The sequence below is a fragment of the Lipotes vexillifer genome, unplaced genomic scaffold (genome assembly GCF_000442215.2).
Source record: "Lipotes vexillifer unplaced genomic scaffold, Lipotes_vexillifer_v1.1 scaffold690, whole genome shotgun sequence".
Lineage (NCBI taxonomy): Eukaryota > Metazoa > Chordata > Mammalia > Artiodactyla > Lipotidae > Lipotes > Lipotes vexillifer.
Window position 1 is genome coordinate 3,426,468 of NW_006798376.1, and position 19,259 is coordinate 3,445,726.

Below are 19,259 nucleotides of genomic sequence, written 5' to 3' on the forward strand. Positions count from 1 at the left end.
CCTGTGTTCCCTGCATCGGCAGGCGGACTCTCAACCACTGCGCCACCAGGGAAGCCCTGTTAGTCTTATTCTTTACAAATAGTGAAGCCATGAAGGATTTGACAATGATTAAATTATCTGCACCAATTCAATTTTTGATATTTTAATAATAGGTTACATTTATTATATACATGCGTTACTGTTGTATAAGCAGTTTACATGCGTCATCTTATTAAATTGCTACAGTAAACCAAACCCCATTTCATAGATGGTTTAAAAGAAGCTAACTTCCCCAAGTGCCACAGCTGGTAAGAACTGAGGCTGAGGATTGAGTCCAGGTCTGTCAGATTCCAAAGCTGATTTCCTTAATAACCATAGAATCCTGTATATCAGAGGACAAAAACTGGAAACTCTTGGGCTCATCTAGCTTGTTGATGTCCTTTGTTTAGCCTAACACAGTGTTGGTCCCCACAGTGTGGGAAATCATCAAAGAAAATCGTTTCTGGTATTATACCAGACATTTCTTTAGGATTTGAGTCTCCAGATTGAAAATACCTATATAGTGCCAAGCACAATAAATGAAAACAGGCCAATACCAGGCAAATTATTTTGAAATTAAAAATACCAGGAATAATTTCTCAAAAGCTTTCAGGATCATTTAGAAAGGATTAGGAATATCAGTGGCATCTAACTTCTCAGCAGTAGAATTAAAGATAGAAGATGGAGGAACAGCACTTTAGATGTTCTGCAGTCAGCCTAGAATTCTGTGTCTAGCCAAACCATCAATCAAGTGCAAGAGTAGGGAAAAAAAGACACTCAAGGACTAAAAACAATTTGTCCTTGTAACATATCTTAGGAGATTACTAGAAGATGTGCCCTAGCAAAACAGGGAAATAAACCATGAAAGAAAAGAAAAGGGCTTCGATAAGCAGAGAATACAACTCAGAAACAACAAAGGAAAGTCCCAGGGTGACAACGGTGCCACAGAGCTGAAGAGTAACCAGTAGTGATTAGAGCAGTAGGACAGAGGGCTTCAGGGAAATAAATTATAGGTGGATATTGAAATATTTGGGAGAAAATATAATAGATCCTTAGGAAATTAGGTGAGTTAGAAACAGGAAGCAATTTAAATTTAATATCTGTTGATTTATTTAACCCAAAATTGTGATGTTGCCATTTGAAGGGGATTAAGAGAAGTGAAATATTTGTGTTGGGGGTGCTACTGGTTTTGTAAGCCTCCTCTAACATGGCAGAAAATATGTAGGTAAGTGATAAATCTACAAAAAGCATTATTATGTATATTATATAGAAATGCTGAATTAAATACCAGGAAAAGGAATTCCAGTACTTGAGGGTAGTTGCTTTGGGGGGAAAAAATATGGGTTTGAGGATGAAAAGAGATGGAAATGAGTACTTTTTTTTTATTGTGGTATAATATATATAAGGTAATTTCATTTTAACCATTTTTAAGTGTACAGTTTCAGTAACATTAAGTATATTCACATCCTTGTGCAACTATCACCGCTGTCCATCTCTAAAACTATTTTATCATTCCATACTGAAATGTTGTACTCTTTAAACAGTAACTCCCCATTTCCCCTACTCCCAGCCCCTGGAAACCACTGTTCTATTTTCTGTTTCTATATGTTTGACCATTCTAGGTGCCTTAGATAAGTGGAGTCATTTAATATTTATCTTTTTGTGACTTATTTCACTTAGTGTAATGTCTTTAAGATTCACCCATATTGTGGTATGTGTCATTGTATGTATATACCACAATCTGTTTATCCATTCATCTGTTGATGGACACTTGGGTTGCTTCCACCTTTTGACTATTGTAGATAATGTTGGTATGAGCATGGGTCTACCAGTATGTGTTCAAGTCTCTGCTTTGAATTTGTTTAGATATACACCCAGAAGTGGGATTGCTGGGTCAAATGGTCATTCCATGCTTAATTTCTTGAGGAACTATCATATTGTTTTCTACTGTGGCTGTATCATTTTACATTCCTACCAGCAATGTACAGATGTTCCAATTTCTCCACATCCTCGTTGCCAACACTGATATTTTCTGGGCTTTCTGGGTTTTTTTTTGTTTGGTTGGTTGTTTTTTTGGATGATAGCCATCCGAATGGGTGTAAAGTGGTATCTCATTGTGGTTTTGATTTGCATTTCCATAATGATAAATGATGTTGAGCATCTTTTCATGTGCTTATTGACCATTTGTATATCTTCTTTGGAGATATATCTATTTAAGTCCTTTGCCTGTTTATGAATTGGATGGTTTGTTTTTTTGTTGTTGAGTTTTATGTATTCTGGATATTAATCCTTTATTAGATATGTGATTTGCAAATATTTTCTTCCATCCTATGGGTTGCCTTTTTACTATGTTGCTTTTGTCCTTTGATACATAAAAGTTTCAAATTTTGATGCAGTTCAGTGTATCTGTTTTTTGTTGCCTGTGTCTTTGGTGTTGCATCCAAGAAATCATTGCTAAATCCAGTGTCATGAGCTTTTCCCCTGTCTTTCCTTTTAAGAGTTTTATCATTTTAGGTCTTTAATTTAGGTCTTTGATCAATTTTGAGTTAATTTTTATATATGATGTAAGATAAAAGTCCAGCTTAATGCTTTGGCAAGTGGCTATCCATGTTTCCCAGAACCATTTATTGAAAAGACTCTCCTTTCTCTATTGAATAATTTTGGCACACTAGTCAAAAATTATTTGACCATATATACAAGGTTTTATTTCTGAGCTCTGTATTCTATTCCATTGGTGTATGTCTGTCTTTATGCCAGTACCATACATTGTAGCTTTGTACAAAGTAAATTTTGAAATCAGGAATTGTGAGTCCTACAACGTTGTTCTTCTATTTCAAGGTTGTTTTGGCGATTTAGGGTCCTGTGAGAATCTATATGGATTTTAGGATGGAATTTTCTATTCATGCAAAAGAAAATAGTTGTTGAGATTTTGATAGGAATTGCATTAATCTATAGATTACATAGTATGGTATTGAAATCTTAACGATATCAAGTCTTCTAATTCAGGAACATGCGATATCTTTCTGTTTATTTAGGTCTTCTTTAATTTTTTTTAACAGTGTTTTGTAGCTTTTTGTGTACAAGTATTTCAACTCCTTGCTTAAGATATTTCCTAGATATTTAATTCTTTTTGATGCTATCGTAAATAGAATTGTTTTCTTAATTTTCCTTTTTGGATTGTTCATTGTTATTGTATAAAAATGCAACTGATTTTTGCATGTTAATTTTGTATGCTGCTACTTTGCTGAATTTGTTTATTCTAACAATTTTTTTTGTGGAATCTTAAAAGTTTTCTATATATAAGATCATGTCGTCTGCAAACATAATTTTACTTCTTTCTTTCTAATTTGGATGCCTTTTTTTCTTTTTCTTGCCTAATTACTCTGGCTTGAACATTGAGTACCATGTTTGAATGGAAGTGGCGAAAACAGGCCTCCTGCCTTGTTATTTACTTTAGAGGAAAAACTTTGTCTTTTACCATAGCATATCATATTAGCTGTGAAGTGTTGTTTTTTTTTTTTTAATAGACTTTATTTTTTAGAGCCATATTACATTTGCAGCTGTATTGAGCAGAAGGTACAGAGATTTCCTATATACTCCCTGCTATTCATGCATAGCTTCCTCATTATCGATGTCCCCAACCAGAGTGGTACATTTGTTAAAATTGATGAACCTACATTGACACATCTTTATCATGTGAAGTCCATAGTTTACATTAGGGCTTGCTCTTGGTATTGTGCAGTCCGTGGGTATGGACACATTTATCATTATAAATATATATCCACTATTATAGTATTATACAGAGTAGCTTTACTGTCCTAAAAGTGGTCTGTGCTTTGCCTATTCATCCCTCTCTTCTCCCCAGCCTCTGGCAACCACTGATGTTTTTACGGTCTCCACTGTAAAGCTTCTGACTTTTCCAGAATGTAGTATAGGTAGAATTATCCAGTATGTAGCATACAGAAACTCTCTTCCTATTCAATATGGCAGTATATGAAAACTCCACAGCATGCTGTGTACAACTACTTTGGGAAGACGGTTGGTGGTTTCTTACAAAACCACACCTACTCCATACCATCAAGCAATGCACCCCTTTGGCTGTTTACCCGAAGGAGTTGAAGACTAATGTTCACACAGAAAGACTTAGTGTTCATCCTTTTCATGGATGTCATACTTCTTAAATGTCTGGCTCCCAAAAGAAGAAAAGGGGAAAAAAAAGTAGGCTCTGGGTCTCTAAATCCCCTGGAAGCCATTTCAGTTGTTGGGGATTGCAACAATGGCAGCCTGCTTCTGTGTCTGCACATCCATAATCGTAATCAGAAGCAGCAGTCAAGGAACAAGACACAGATCTCTGATATTTGGAGGACAAGTCCCACAAGCTCCATCAGGCTACTCTAGGAATACATCCATGGCTGCCTGCTGGGAGGGAATGAGGGAAGGATAGCTGCTACCACACCAAGAGTTGAAATTGAAGTTAATTGTGATTTACTGTCCAGGCCTGTCCAGGCTTTCTCCTGGAAGCTGCAAGCTTTTGAATTAGACTCCAGAGTTTCAAAATAGTTACATCAGACAGATTATGCCAGTACAATTTTTGTCTAGGTGGGGAGATGCATTCCTAGTGCTTCCTATTCTGCCATCTTCACTCAAGTAATTTTTATTACAAACTTTTTATATCTTTTGGAATATATATGTTTATATATTATTTTGACAAAAATAATTTTAAAAATTTTGCACATTGAAAGCTTATTTAGAACTATCTCATAGGAATTCTTTGAGGAAAGGAAAGACTTAAAAAATAAGACTGTTTATTCTCACAACTGTCTTTAATGAATTCAGATTTTATATATATCTGAAATTATTTGAAATAAGGTATAGAAATTAGAGAGATTTGAATCCAAGGTTTTTTAAGTTTTGAGGGTATTACCTCTCTGCTCTTGTCTAAGTTCTTATTCTCAACTTTCCAAGTATCCACAGTTAAATTTTCCCATTTCCCTTTGGAAAGTGCTGTTTTCTTGCTTTTTTCCGCCTTACCATTGTATCAAACTTTATAAGGCAATGAGCCAATTGTGGGCATGAAATCCTTGGGAGGAGAGAGGAGGAAGTGGGAGGGACAGTCATGCTGAATGTTTCCCTAAGTAATATTCAAGTTCTTTGAGAGAACTTACCCTCCCTCCTTTAAAAAAAAATGCTGTGATGTTTTCTTTTAACTAGATTGTTTATTCTCCTGTCTGTCTCACTGTTGCCCGCAGTGCTAGATAAGAAATTACAGTAAAGTTCAAATATTAAAGGGAGCACACAAAAAAGTATGTGTATGATTTCACCAACCCTCATTTAAAAAAAAAAAAAGAAAACTATAGGAAAATAAAAGAAGTCAGGGTTCTTGGTTGCACATGACAAAAAGTAACTCTAATTAGCTTAATTAGAAGACAATTTTTTGAAAAATATTAGATAGCTCATAGCTAGAGAACCAGGCTTTGAAGATTTTCAGAAGCTAAGAGAAGCAGGGCATAGTCAAGAGGTTATAATAAGAGTATCCTATGCTGAGGACATTGCTGCTTGGATATTTGCTGTCCCAGACACTGCCACCATGACTGGATTTTGGTGGCTGTGCTCATAAACTTTAAGTTCCTCTGGAGATCTCTCTGAATAATCTCTGACTCCTCCGCACCTTGCTCTCACTACCAGCATTCAGTGTTCAGAACATGAGGACATAACTGATCTTAGACGTTGTACATGTGATGCGAGCAAGATGGGGAAGGGTGTATTTGCTTCTCATCTCTTGAAATTCTCCAAAATGGAATGGTTTTGGATGCTCAGCAGCCTAGAGATGGCAAATATCCCCTACAGATTTCTCCTATTTTACACGTCCCATCCTCAGACCCTCTTCCCAAAGATATCTACAATTAAAAGTTTCACATATTCTTTAAAAAAATTGTTTTCATCTTATACTCACTTTTTAAAGAATTACAAATGAGAACATACTGCATATTCTTTTTTCATTTAACATACTTAGGAATTTTCCATATTGGTGTGGAGATATAATTGATTCTTTTATTGGTTGTCTTTTATTCCATTTTATGATCATGCCATAATAAACAGCCTGCCCAGATACATTTTTTAGGGTATTTCCAGTTATTGCTCTTGAAAACAGTGCTCTAATGAAAAGCTTCACACATTTATCTTGGTGTCCTTTTGCAAGTACTTATAATCCTTAAGGTAAATTCTTTGCAGTGGGTCCAGTGGGTCTATGGTTTAAACTAAAAAATGGTATCATTTTATATTCTCACCAACATGTATGAGTCTTTCCCCTCTCACAGTCTTGGTGAACTGAATATTATCAAACTTAAAACTTTTTACTATTTGTTGTAATTTGATTTTTGATTGCATTTCTTTTCGAGGCTAAACAACTTGGTGATCTTTATTGGTCTTAACAAATTTTTCCTTGGTTTGTTTGTGTATACCACCCTATTATTATTATTTTTCTTAATGATTTTTATGAACTTTTTGAAAATTAGCAAATTAGTGGTACAGTTTCTTCAGACCATTTTTATAATGCTATGCCACTCTTGCCATTTGAATTTTACAACTACAGGATTCAGATGAAGCAGTGATAAGAGCTTGGTGGATTATTTCTGTTTGAATTATTTATTGTTAACTGTCTTCTCTACTAATATGTATAATCATGGAATATCAGAGATTTTTGTTGATAGCTGTTTGTTAAGAAATGTTCTTTAAGAGGTAGCCTTGCTTAAATTGCAAATAAAAAATGCTTTTAATCAAGAGAAATATCATGTACCCATCACTCTTGAGTTATTGAATCAGAGCAATATTCTCTTGGACAGAGAAGATAGAAGTGAAAAGGAGATTTACGAGTTCCTGCTTTTTTTCTACCTCTAGCATTATACAGCTGTCTAACTCATGGAATTCTACCTTATTTATTGTTCTTTTTTTAGTCTAAACATTGCCCCGCACTCCAAGCCTTTTCTTTTGTCTTTTCCATTTTTATGTTCCTTTATATATGCTACTCTTTTATGTTCATCTATAACTATTTCCCTCCTTTTTTCTGGAGATATGTATTTATTTGTTTGTTTATTTTTAAAATAACGTTGTGGGTAAATTCTCTGCAGCTATGTTTATTGGTCTTAGATAATTTATGTTTTTCCTCTTTTGTCTTTTTTAAACTAGAGTCATTTGTAATTGTTTATACAGAATTTTAGTTTTTAAAGCCTCTCTATAGTCTTTCCTTTTAGAGATTGAGTTATGAATTCATAGCCTGTTATTTAAATGAAGCTTTTGAAATCCGTTTTACTGATCTGTATCATATCTAACTATGCCAGTATTTCCTTCCTTGTCTGACGTAAATTCTAAAATTATATGAACACTTTCTCCCTGTTTCCTGGCATTTCCACTCAAACTTGTTCCTCATTCTTGGTTAGAAATGTGTCCAAATTGTAGTTCCCGTCTTTATTTTATTAGTCTACTGATAAAAGAAAATTAATAAAAAAATATCAAGAATTTGTTAGAAAATTGCATATAGTTGAAAATATCTTTTTCAGTGGATATTTTGACAGTTGTGAAGTCCCCAGTTATTACTGTATCTTCTGTTTCAATTTTATTCTCTATCCCAAGAATATACCCATTTCTGTTTCCTTTCTAAGAAGCATGTGCATTGCATTCCAGTGGATTTTTTCATAGATACATCTTTTAGACTTATGCTATCCAATATGGTAGCCGCTAGCCACATGTAGCTAATTATGATTAAATTTACATTTATTAAAAATAAATTTACTCATTCATTTTCCTTTGCACCAGTCACATTTCAAGTGCTCAGTAGCTACACGTGGCTAGTGTCTACTGTGTTGGACAGCACAGATATACAACATTTCCATCATTGTGGAAAGTTCTATTGGACTACTGTTCTAGACAGTGCCATTTTGCTTTTCATTCTAAAAAGTTCTAATTCCTGAAGATGATGTGCTCCTTCTATTGCTATGTCTGCTATTAATCAAAATAAATTTGAGATTTTTTGAGGTGGGTTGCATTTTATAAATTGATGCTTATAATCATATTACTCTTAAAAACCAATTTTTTAAGGTATAATTTATATGCAGCATGTACCTTTTTTAAGTGTACACTTCACTGAGTTTTGACATATATACGTCCATGTAAACATCACCACAATCAAGGTTTAGAACATTTCTATTACCATAAAAAGTTTCTTAATGCCCCTTTGCAATCAGTCCCCAGCCCTGGTTCCAGGCAATCTCTAAGTTTGTCTTCTCTCACTGTAGATAAGTTTTGCCTGTTCTAGAATTTTATATAAATGTAGTCATATAGTATGTACTGTTTTGTGTCTGGCTTCTTTCTTTTAGCATAATAGTTTTGAAATTCATCCCTGTTGTTGCTTTTATTAGTAATTTGGTTCTTTTTATTGCTGAGTGGTATTCCATTTTATGGATATGATATAATTTATTTATCCATTCCCCTGTGATGGATATTCATGTTGTTTTCAGTTTGGGTCTATTATGAACAAAGCTGCTATGAGTATTCATGGACAAGACTTTTGTGGACATATATTTTCATTTCTGTTGGCTACCTATGAGTAGAATTGCTGGGTCATATAATATAGATCAATGGAACAAAATAGAGATTCCAGAAAAACTCACATATACATTAATTGACAAAGGCTTATTAACAAATGAAGCTGGAACAACTGTAAGTCAGTATGAAAAGTAAAATGAGCCTTTCTCATCATACGGGCATACCGCATTTTGTTATGCTTCACTTTATTGCACTTCACAAATACTGCATTTATTTTTATTTTTATTTTTTTACAAATTGAAGGTTTATGGCAGCCCTGAGTTGTCAAGTGATGTTTAGCATTTTTTAGCAATAAGGTGTGTTTAAGTTAAGGTAGGTACATTGTTTTTTTAGACATAATGCTGTTATTGCACACTTAATAGACTATAGTATAGTGCAAACATAACTTTTATATATGCACTGGAATACCAGAAATTTCATGTGATTTGCTTTGTTGCTATATCTGCTTTATTGTAGTCGTCTAGAACCAAACTCAAAATATCTCTGAGGTATGCCTGTACACATAAATTAACTTAAAATGGATTATAGATGGAGACGTAAAAGAAAATGTAAAACTATAAAACTTCTAGATAAAAACACCAAAGAAGAAAATTTTTGTGACTTTTTGTTTAGTCAAAGATTTCTTAGTACATACAAAATTAACCGTGTAAGAAAAAGTTGACAAAGTGAACTTCATCAACATTAAATACTTCTATTTTTTGAAAGACACCATTAGTGAATAAAAAAGCAGCCACAGTCTGGGAGGAATATTTGCAGTGCGTATATCTGACAAAGGACTTGAATTCAACACAGTATAAAGATGCTGTTACAAATTCATAAGAGGACAACCCTATAAAGGGCAAAAGATCTGAACAGAAACTTTTTAAAAGATTTATAAATGATCAATAAGCATATGAAAAATTCAAACTCAATCATCAGGAAAATGAAAATTAAAACGCAGTGAGATCCTATTTCATATTTACTGGGATGGCTAAAACTTTAAAGGGCTAATGGGTTGGCAAGGATGTAGATCAACTGGAACTCTCATCCATGTAAAAGCACAAAATGATACAACTTCTTCAGAGAAATGTTTGGTGGTTTCTTATTCATAATATTTTTAATAGCCTTCTGAATTTTTTTCAGTGGGTTATAGGTTACTTACTACACTGTTTATTTCTTTTCCTTCTAATTTTTTTTTTTTTTTTTTTTTTTTTTTTTTGCAAAGGTGCAGTTAGTTATAAAACTATGACGAGAACCTAGACTCTCTAGGTTCTGGACCTTAGTCCAGTATTTCATTTTAACTCTCATTCTCACTTTTGCAGCCCAAAACTTTTAACAAAGCTCTTAATAATCTTAAAGATAATCATGTGTAGATAGATCAGGTATCTGTATAAATTGTGGAATTTGAGAGGAAAGTAAAGATCTGCCGTACTCTTTATTATCTATCAATATTTTGCCACTGTATCTATAACTCCTAGCGTCATGGAAGGTGACGTTTCCCAAAGTGGGTTCTGTGGCAGCTCATAGGTGTTCTGAGTTCAAATAGTTCAGGGATTTGAGATTAAGTGTGGGATTAAATACAGTGTAATTTATTATTTATTTATTTAATTTTTTTTTTGGCGGTACGCGGGGCCTCTCACTGCTGTGGCCTCTCCCGTTGCGGAGCACAGGCTCCGGACGCGCAGGCTCAGCGGCCATGGCTCACGGGCCCAGCCGTTCCGCGGCATGTGGGATCTTCCCAGACTGGGGCACGAACCCGTGTCCCCTGCATCGGCAGGCGGACTCTCAACCACTGCGCCACCAGGGAAGCCCTCCTTCTAATTTTATACCTCTTTAGATAGAATAGATTTTCTTTAGTTCTGGGGATTACTACCTTTCACCTGAATATAATGTAAAGCTCTTATTTTTGCTCTTCTATTTAACTTGAGATAATGTAGGAGAAAGTACTACTGTGCAGGCAAGAGTGAAAAGTACATTTTCAACAAGATACGTACTTTCCTTGTGTCTGATATATGACTGATTTTAATTCTGACAACCTGAAGATGACTAGAAGGAAATAGTCAAGGGCTAGAATATTTGCAGTTTGCCTGTGTTAATGGGATTAAGGCAGATATAATTTATGTGTTAAAAAGAAAAACAACAATCCAATTTCATGTTTTAGTAGTAGCAGTAGCAATTGTAGGTATATTAGGGTTCTAAGGGCAAATGTTGATTCAACATGGATACAGCAGATGAATTAAAAATGGTTACCAAATAGTGATTCACCTACAGAAAAATGTAGCAAATAAGTAATTATTTTTCTTTTTAGCCTATTTCTGAATTAGTAAGAGCTATCTAGTGTTCTTAGGCTATTTTCTGAATGGGATACCTTGAAAGGGGGTTTGCTGATGGGTTTTTCTCAAGCTGCTAGGAGCAATTGTTATTATGATTGTGGTGGTTCCTACTTGGAGTTTTGTTACCAATGTATCCACAGTAGTGCTTGTCACATTGCAGGTGTTCAATAAATATTTGTTGGATGAATTTTTATCAGTTCCCAGCTCTAATAATATAGACTTTAATATCAGTAAGTACTGGCACCAAGCAGAAATATACCAGTTCACCTTTAAAAAACAGAATGACTCTCAGGCCTTACAGTAAGACTTCAGTTTAACGCAGTGGAATATATTTAGTTTGTCAACATAAAGCCTTTCGGTGAAATGAAGGATTGGTTAGCTATTGAAACATGGAAAAAGCACTGCCAAGAGAAAGGAAGCCTTAGCCAATGAACTTTAGATATTTTTGGCAAAACCATTCCTTTTGTGGAGATGGAAACATCAGAATATCTTAGTCTATTAAAAATTGCTTCATTTAACTAACTTCTCTTGTTTGATTCCACATTTATTCAGCAACATTCTGATTTCAATTCTCAGGTCTGCTTATGGTGAGATATGGTCATAAAGATATGAATAATTTAGTTCTTATGGCAGTTGGATTTTTCAATAAATTAGTATATTGCCATTATGATCATTGTGATATTTATACATCAGTCATATGATATGGGTTTTAATTTGTCCCTGGATGGGGGGGAAAGAAAACCCACTCAGTATACCGACAGGATCAAGTCTAACCCTGAAAGGTAAAGGGTCAGACTCTGGACCACCAGTAACTTCAAAGTAATAACTGAGTTTCTTATGCCTTCTAAGAGTCAGTATAAAGCTTATCTTGCAACCTAGATTCTTTCTCCTCTACTGCAATGAGTTCAGTAGCATGGTGTTAATGTATAGAGCATCTAGATTGAGTTTTGCATTTGATTTATGTAATCTTGTCTTCTTCTTCAGAGTTGAACATTGCATAGTATATTAATTTGTAGAGTGTGACAACTTGTGTAGCAAGTATATGTAAACATTTATATGTACTATATTTCATGAAGAAATATTATGAAGGTCAGTTTTGAACTTGCTTTGTAATCACTGACTTTTTTTTTTGGCTGAGTTAGGTCTTCGTTGCTGCGTGCAGGCTTTCTCTAGTTGCAGCAAGTGGGGGCTGCTCTTCATTGTGGTGTGCGAGCTTCTCATTGCGGTGGCTTATCTTGTTGTGGAGCATGGGCTCTAGGTGCGCAGGCTTCAGTAGCTGTGGCTCGCAGGCTTAGTAGTTGTGGCTCACGGGCTCTAGAGCGCAGGCTCAGAAGTTGTGGTGCACGGGCTTAGTTTCTCCACGGCATATGGGTTCTTCCCGGACCAGGGATCGAACCCGTGTTCCCTGCACTGGCAGGCAGATTCTTAACAACGAGCCACCAAGGAAATCCCCAATCACCAACTTGCTTAATTGGAGTGTTTAGTCCATTTATATTTAATATAATGATTAATATATTTATTTAAGACTAACATCTTTCTATTTGTGTTTAGTTGTTCATTCATTCCTGTTTCACTCTCATTCTCTCCATACCTCTTTTTCTGTCCTCTTTGGGGTTAATAGAATATTTTCAGGTATTCAATTTAAATTCTTCTATTGACTTTTTATTTGTATGTATAAATACATATATATATTTAGAGTTTGTTCTAGGTATTATAGAACACGTTCTTAGCTTATTACAGTTCCCATTAAAATATAAGAGCCCTACAACAGTAAAATTCTGCTTGCCTCAATTTTTTGGTATGATTTTATATCTATGTATGTAATAAACCCCAGAATACAGTGTTATTTTAATTTGCTTTAAACAGTCAGTTGTCTTTCAGTGGAATCAAGAAGAAAAAGATGTCCTTTTATATTTATTCCTATATTTACTATTTCTGATGCTTTTTGTTTCTTTCTGTAGACTCACTTTTCATCTGGAATTAGTTCCCTTCAGCCTGTGGGCAAGTCTGCTGGTGACAGATCCTCTCAGCTTCTGTTGATTGTTTTTGAAGGGCATTTTGCTGGATATAGACTTCTGGGATGGCTTCTTTTTTTTGCTTTTCAGCACTTCATTAGATCTGATGAGAAGTCAGCCATTATTCCGACTGGTATTCTCCTATACATAATGTGTCTTTTTCTTTGACTCCTTTTGTTTTTTTCCGTTTGTCTTTGGTTTTCAGTGGTTTTGATCATAATATGCGTAGTGTGGTTCTTTTTATATTTGTCTTACTTGAAGTTTATTGAGCTTCTAGTATCTCTAAGTTAATGTTTTACACCATGGGTGGGAAATTTCAGGCTGTGATGTCTTTAAAATTTTTTTCAATTTCTTTCTTCTGTTCTTCAGTTTAGATAATTACTACTAATCTTTGGTCAAGTTCATATCTTTATTTTCCAGCTAATATTTATACATAACAAACCACCTCTAAACATAAATAGCATAGAACATTTATTTATTTTATACTCACAGATTAAGCGAGTCAGGAATTCAGACAAGGCATGGTGGAGGTGGCTTGTTTCTGCTCCACAGTGTCTGGGGCCTTAGTTGGGAAGACTCAGTGACTGGAGATGAGTTGGCACGTTGGGGGCTGAATCATCTGAAGGTGTTTTCATTCACATGTCTGGTAAATGCTGTCTTTATCTGGGTCTTTAGTTGGGCTGTTGGCCAGAACCCCTATACTTGGCCTTTCCATGTAGGCTAGTTTGGGCTTCCTCATCGCATGGCAGCTTGTTAAGAATGAAGTGCATGGGTAGAAGTGCATGGCATTTTTATGACCTAGCTTTAGAAATAGCTTTATGTCACTTCTGCCCATACTGTGTTGGTTGAGGCAGTCACAAAGGTGTGCCCAAGTTCAAGGGGGAGGGACCATAGACCCCATCACTTGTTGGGAACAGTGTTAAGGTTATGTTGTATGAAGAGCATGTGGGATGGGAGATGTAATTATTCTTAGAAAATACAATCTACCACATCTTTCTTCTGCAGTTCCCAGTCTTCCGTTAAGACCATGCAAGTAGATTTTTTTCTTTTCAGATACTGTACTTTTGAGACCCAGAATTTCTGTCTTTTATAGTCTCTGTGTCTCTGCTGAGATTTGTCTTTTCATTTGCTATAATCATTTTCCTTTACATTCCCATATATATTTATAATAGCTGCTTCAAAGTCTGTGTCTGCTAATTCTAACATCTGGTTTGTCTTGGTGTTGGTTTCCACTGACTGCTTTTTTTTTTCTTGGTCATAGGTCATGTTTTCCTGCTTTGCATGTCTAGTAAGTTTTAATTGTATGATGAGTGTTGTGGGTGATATGTTGTAGGGAGTCTGAATGTTAATTTAAGGGTGCTGAGTTTCATTTTGGCAGGCATTTAAATTAATGGCTAATCTTCTTGTATTATCAGGTTTGGTTTTCTTTGTTAAGGCAGGCCTATTTTAGTTTTGTCTTTTGTTCAGGGCATGGTCCTTACTCCTAACGTGTGGCCTTTCTGGGTTCTCAGCTCAATACGTGAGTTCCTCAATGAGGTCTCTCCACTCTGGCTGGACCAGAACTCCTTCTCCTAGAGCTGTGCTATCTCTGCTGTCATCTCCATTATGCTTCCAGATTCTGCACATATGCAGCCCAACCCATGGCCAAGGCCCTGAGGTGAATTTCCATACACACTTCGAAGTCCCTCTGTCTGTTCATCCTCCTTTTTCTGCTACCATCTTCCACAAACTCTGGCTGCTTTACCACCCAGCTCCAGTCTCTGCCTGTATATACCTCAGTGAAACCTTTGTTCCATTTGTGCTACTTCCTTCTGCTGTGTCAGAAAAGAGTCTCCAACCTGAAAACAAGGCGGCCATGGGGTAACCTCATGTTTCTTTTTCCCTAAGGATCATAAGCCTATGCTACCTTTTGTTTAGTGCCTCATACATTTTGCCCAGTTTTACAGTTATTTACAAGAGGAAAACTCCTGTACCAGATACTCCTTAATGGTCAAAAGTATATACATGCTCCTGTAAGAAAAAATTTAAGAGATGGCCCCTTTATATTGAATGCCAGTATAAAAAAAGATTTTTAGAACAAAGTTATTTAAGGCCTATTCATAATAGAACTTTAATCTGGTTACAATAACTTTGCTACTGTATAATAATTTATAATGTTCAAATTTTGCTTTTTACTGAATTTTACCCATATATTTGTATTGATGTTCTCTAGAGATGGCAAATAAAGTGAAAATTTTTATTTTATTCTCTCTCCCTCGCTAATGGCAGATATTCTTTCCCAGTCTCCAACCTGTTTTAATAGCCTTAACATTGCCCCTCAACAAGCCGCTACTAGTTTGACACCTATTTACCATCTCTAATGTATTTCCATTTTACTAGGTCAATCAGTATTATTTTGTGGGATATTTAATTTAATGAAAGGTTACCCTAATAGATACTTTTCTTTTCTAGAAGTGAAGTGATTTTATTTTTAAATGTGTGTTTTGAGGCATCAAATGAGGCTGTTTATTTAGGAAGCCTTTAGTACTTCCTGAATGGAATGTAGAAAAATAAAAGATTGGGAAGCAGAAATTCTTAGCAGTTGTGCCCATAATAAATCATACTTGAAAGTTAAAAGAGGATAAACCTAGCTAAAGTAACATAACAAGTGTCCTGATAAAATTGAAGAATAAGCTTTCCATGGCTGGAGCCTCTAGGAGGGATTTAAAGAGATAACACATTACCAGCATTTTAATGAATTGTTTCTGTTTTGTTGACATCGTTTCTCACTGATGTTAGATTTGTGATTTTGGCATACAGTGTGTGCCAATAATTTCTTTTTTTTAACATCCTCAGGACAGGCTCAGTGTGAATGAAAATATAATTAAGAAAAACCTCATGAGTCTTTATAAATAGGAATTGCATGAATCATTAAAACTAATTATTTCTCAAGGAGGACTGTTATCACATTGAAAAAAAGCTTTGATCCTTGTTTTTTCTACTTTAAAAATAGTATATGAAAATATTAATTTTGTGTAAACTCTAAAAAATACTGTTTAAAAGAACCTAGACTTTTAATGAAGCTCACTTTTTGGAGGTAAAACATAGTGTGATATAATTTCATCAGTTCTTACTTTTTTGGGAAAATACATTAGGACAGAAAACTTTTTTCTTTTGAAAGTAGTATGTGCTCATGTTTTAACAACAAAATTGTAGAAGTGTTGAAAGTAAATCATGAAAGCCTCCATCTTCTCCTGAAAATCCAGGATAGCCACTGTGATCATTTTGATATGTGTTCTGTCAATCCTTTAAGACTCCAGTTTAAGTGTACGAAGGGCTGCCACATGTGAATAGTATTCCTTGGAGATGAGCAATGGGATGTGTACATACCAATTAATATAGTATTGGTTTATGTATGTAGATTCAAAACATAGTTACCAGACTCAGAATGAACTAAAAATGAACTGTTAATCCTCCAAAATACCTTTTTCCCCCACTCTGCTCACATTTACATTGTAGGCTTTCCGTGAGAAAATTGTATTTTGTAGATCATTTTTTGCTTATTCATCTTCTCTCAGAAGAAACCTATGATGGAAGATATGGCAGGTAGCAGTGAGTTGTTGTTTATTAAATTTTATGATCACTGTCCTTCAAATCATTTGTCTATGTTTTGGTTATTCTAATTACCCATAATATTTACCTAAATTTCCAACCAAATTAAAATAGAAACTGAGAAAAGTCTAAAAGCATGTATAAAGCCTCTAGAACAAAACATAGAGAATATCTTTATGAATTCTTTATGTGTAGGGAAAGATTTCTCAGAGAGGATGCAAAGTTCTAAACAAAAGAAAAATTTGGTATATTGGATTTTATCAAAATTTAAATTGTTGATTTTCAAAGCACAATATTAAGGAAATGAAAAGGCAAGTCATACACAAGGAGCAAATATCTGACAAAGGACTTATAGCCAGAATATATAAAAGACTCCTATAAATCAATAATAAAAAAGACAAATAATCCAGTTGGGGGAAGAAATGAGCCAGTGACTTAAACAGACATTTCAAAAAAGAAAGTGTAAAAATGGCTAATAAACAAATGAAGGACTAGAATTTTAAAAAGCTGACAACACCAAATATTGATGAGACTGTGGAGCAACTGGAACTCTTAAAATGTTTGTAGGACTGTAGAATGGTATAGCCGCTTTTGAAAGCTGTTCAGTAATTTCTTACAGAGTTAAATATGCACCCACCCTATCTCCTCTGTGACCCAGCAGTTCTACTCCTAGCTGTTATTTACTCAAGGAAATGAAAGCATATGTCCCCCAAAAGACTTGCACTAGAATGTTTATGCACTTTATTCATAATAACCCCAAACTGTAAACATCCCAGGTATCCATCAAAGGAGAATGGATAAACAAATGGTGTTATGTTCATGCAGTGGAATAATAGAATAAAAAGAATGAACTATCCATACATGTAACAACATGGGTAAATTCGAAAAACATTAAGTGAAGGAAATCAGTTTAAAAAGAATGCATATTACATGATTACAGTTACATGAAATTAAAGAACAAGGCCAAACTAATATATGGTAATAGTAGTAGCTACCTGAGAGCTTGGTGGGGCTTGACTGAAAATGGGCATGAGGGAATTTTCTGGGGTGGTCAAGTGTTCTATATTTTGATTAGAGTGGTTGTTACAAAGCTTATAGAATTGTACACCTAAGATCTGTCTATTTCACTGTATGTAAATTTTTACCTCAATTTAAAGAAAAATCCAAAAGTAAAAATTGAGAAAAAGGTACAGGAATATAGAAGATACAGAGGGTAGAACAGACAGGAGTGAAAGGGTCTGTAACAAACCACTTTTTCCTGTAATATATTTATAGCTCAGTAGAAGTCTGTAGCAGAATCAGTGCGTCCTGGGTTGGTTCAAGTAGTGGGTTAAAGCAAAGAATTATAAAAAGTTACACATACCTTAAATATTTACTTTAAAAGAGTTGTACACATGAAATACTAAAATCAAATAGTTCTATAGGGGTTATTAACAACCACTGCCACACACACAAAAAAAAAGGTAGTTATTTTCCTTTGTTTCCCTATGCCCTGTGGCAAGAGTTCTTAATCTTAGGCCATGTACCTTTTTGACAGTCTGGTGAAGCTTATGAACCCCTTTCTTAAAATGATTTTAAATCCATAAAATAAAATTCATAGGATTATAAATGTGCCTATTATATTAGTTTTGATTATAATTGTTATAAAATATTTTAAAACATCTATATAATAATAGTTATTAACACTAAATTAAATCAAATCTGTTGGCAGGTCTAATGACTGTTAATTTTTGCAGTGTTGATTGTAAATAATACTTTGATATCTTCATCAACTGTAGTATGACATATCAGTTAGTGATAAAGTTATAAGTACTGCTTGTATTACTGTGTAACATAATTTTTCACATTCAAGTTTATGGACTCTTTTTTTTTTTCCCTCTTAACCCAACCACATATTTTCATTCTCCCATTCTTCCAGTAGTGTATTGTAATTTTGGTTATATCAGTATTGGGTTTTTATGTCATTATGACTAGATAAATGTCATTCATAGTTAAACAATATAGTATATTATAACTGGTTTTTCCTACACATTTTGTTTTCCCTGGATTTACAATTCTCCCTCTCTCCATCCCTTCTTCCCTCCTTTTTTCTCTCTCTCTTGTTTAGTTTCTACATTCTTAACTTTAATTCATCCCTAAACGTACCCCTAGTTGTATAAATCTCTGTATATGTTTGAGCACATTTTTTATTATATCAATTTCATCTTCTCCAGGAACCTTCCGGTCTGTGCTAATCTGGATTAGTCGTTCTCTAGGCTTGCTGTATGACTGTCTAATCGAGATATCCCTTCACTATTCATTCTGGGGATTCTCCTTTTTCTTCTCATGCGTTGGATTCTTCAGTTTCTGGAACTTGTCATCGTCTTTCACGGTTTCCCACCCTTGTTTTGGTGGAACACATCTTGTAGTAACTTCCTGAGAGAGAATATGTGGAAAGCAGAATTATTTGAGACTTTGCTTATTTTAAAATGCCTTTATTATATATATTCACACTTGTTTTATAGTCTATCTTGGTATGGAATTCTAGGCTGGGAATAATTTTAAGTCAGAAGGTTCTGCCCAGTTGTTTTCTAGCTGCTGGTGTTGCCATTAAAAAGGATGATGTTATTCAGATTCCAGATTCATTTTATGAAACATGTTTCCTCTCATGCAGCTAGGATCTTATGTTTATGTCTTCAGCATTCAGAAATTTCAGTGAGATATGTATGCCTTTATTTGGGTC

The 19,259-nt window shown here is 34.7% G+C and overlaps 1 protein-coding gene across 1 annotated transcript in view; it reads left to right on the forward strand.

Moving 5' to 3' along the window:
• PTEN (phosphatase and tensin homolog) overlaps window positions 1-19,259 on the forward strand; it is a 90,186-nt gene that overhangs the window by 31,949 nt on the left and 38,978 nt on the right. The window lies entirely within an intron of this gene.